This window comes from Erinaceus europaeus, chromosome 1, assembly GCF_950295315.1.
Source record: "Erinaceus europaeus chromosome 1, mEriEur2.1, whole genome shotgun sequence".
Lineage (NCBI taxonomy): Eukaryota > Metazoa > Chordata > Mammalia > Eulipotyphla > Erinaceidae > Erinaceus > Erinaceus europaeus.
In genome coordinates, this window is record NC_080162.1 from 77245469 (window position 1) to 77247959 (window position 2491).

Sequence of the window (2491 nt, forward strand, 5' to 3'; positions counted from 1 at the left end):
CTTCCAATCTGTATGCCTTTAATTCCTTGCTCCTGCCTGATTGCTATGGCAAGAACTTCCAACACTATGTTGAATAGTAATGGTGATAGTGGGCAGCCCTGTCTAGTACCTGATCTGAGGGGAAATGCTTCCAGTTTTTCACCATTGAGTATGATGTTGGCTGTAGGTTTGCTATATATAGACTCCACTATCTTCAGGAATTTTCCATCTATTCCTATTTTTTGTAGTGTTTTGATCATAAAGGGATGTTGTATTTTGTCAAAGGCTTTCTCTGCATCTATTGATATGACCATGTGGTTTTTGGTCTTGCTTTTGTTGATGTGGTGGATCACATTGATTGACTTACGTATATTAAACCAACCTTGCATGCCTGGGATAAACCCCACTTGGTCATGATGAACAATTTTTTTGATATACTGCTGTATCCGGTTGGCTAGAATTTTGTTCAATATTTTTGCATCTATGTTCATCAGAGATATTGGTCTGTAGTTTTCTTTTTTGGTTGTGTCCCTGTCTGCTTTTGGTATCAGGGTGATGTTGGCTTCATAGAAGCTGGCAGGGAGTATTCCAGTGTCTTCAATCTTCTGGAAGACTTTTAAAAGTAGAGGTATTAGTTCTTCTTTGAAAGTTTTGTAGAATTCATTTGTAAAACCATCTGGTCCAGGACTTTTATTTTTGGGAAGATTTTTGATAACTGTTTCAATTTCATTAGCTGTGATGGGCCTGTTCGTGTTATCCACTTCCTCTTTACTTAGTTTTGGAAGTTGGTAGGTATCTAGGAAATCATTCATTTCTTCCAGGTTCTCTAGCTTGGTGGCATATAGTTGTTCATAGAAGCCTCGCATGATATGTTGAATTTCTGCAGTGTCTGTTGTGATTTCTCCTCTTTCATTTACTATCCGATTTATTTGGGTCTTCTCCCTTTTTTGTTTTGTGAGTCTGGCTAAAGGTTTGTCGATTTTGTTTACTCTTTCGAAGAACCAACATTTACTTTCATTGATCTTTTGTATGGTTTTCCTATTCTCAATGTTATTTATTTCTGCCCTAACTTTAGTAATTTCTGTCCTTCTGGTTGCTTTAGGATTCCTTTGTTGTTCTTCTTCTAGGTCTTTGAGATGTGCAATCAGGCTGTTTATTTGTGCCTTTTCTTGTTTCCTAATGTGTGCTTGTATAGCTATGAACTTCCCTCTTAGGACTGCTTTAGCTGTGTCCCAAATATTTTGATAGCTTGTGTCTTCATTTTCATTGAACTCTCGAAACATTTTGATTTCTTCCTTGATTTCCTCTTTGACCCAGAAGTTGTTAAGAAGTGTACTGTTGAGCTTCCACATTTTGGCACTGTTACTAATCTTTTGTTGATTGTTAAATGTTAGTTTAATTCCACTGTGGTCTGAGAAGATGCTTGGGATGATTTCAGTGTTCTTGAATAGGCTGATGCTGTCTTTGTGGCCTAACGTATGGTCTATCCTTGAGAATGATCCATGTGGATTTGAGTAAAATGTGTATTCCAGTTTCTTGGGATGAATGACTCTGAAAATGTCCAATAGTTCTAGTTTATCTATCTCTTCATTTAGCTCCCTTATGTCTTTACTGATTTTCTGCCTGGATGATCTGTCAAGTTAAGATAGTGGGGTGTTGAAGTCCCCTACTATGATTGTGTTACTGTTAATATATTGTTGTAGCTCTTTCAGTAGAAGTTTGATGTATTTAGATGGGTTCTCATTGGGTGCATAGATATTAATAATTGTTAAGTCCTCTTGATTGACTGATCCTCTGAGCATTAAGTAGTGTCCATTCCTATCTTTTTTAATCTTATCTATTTTAAAGTCTATCATGTCAGATATGAGAATAGCTGTTCCTGCCCTTTTTTGTGGGCCATTGGCTTGAATGATAGTTTTCCATCCTTTCACTTTAAGTCTGTGTTTGTCTTGTTGAGTTAGGTGAGTTTCCTGTAGACAACATATTGTTGGGTTGTGTTTTCTGATCCATCTTCCTACTCTGTGTCTTTTAATAGGTGAATTCAGGCCATTCACATTTATTGATATCAAAGATTGAAGATATTTTAACGCCATTCTTGTAGAGTTTTAGAGTGTTTTGATATATGTCCTATTTGTGGTGGTCTGACTGTTTATAGGAGACCTTTCAGAACTTCTTTCAGGGAAGGCTTGGTGATGGTTGCTTCCTTCAACTGTTGCTTGTCTGAGAAGGTTTTGATGCTTCCATCTAGTCTGAATGACAATCTAGCAGGATATAGTATTCTTGGCTGAAAGCCTTTCTCATTGAGCACTCAATAGATATCTTGCCATTCTCTTCTGGCCTGTAGTGTTTGTATGGAGAAGTCTGCTGCTAATCTTATGGGTTTTCCTTTGTAGGTGACTCTTTGTTTTTCTCTTGCAGCCTTGAGGATCCTTTCTTTATCCTTATTCCTTTCCAATCTAAGTATGACATGTCTTGGTGTCTTTAGGTCTGGGTTAATTCTGTTTGGGACCCT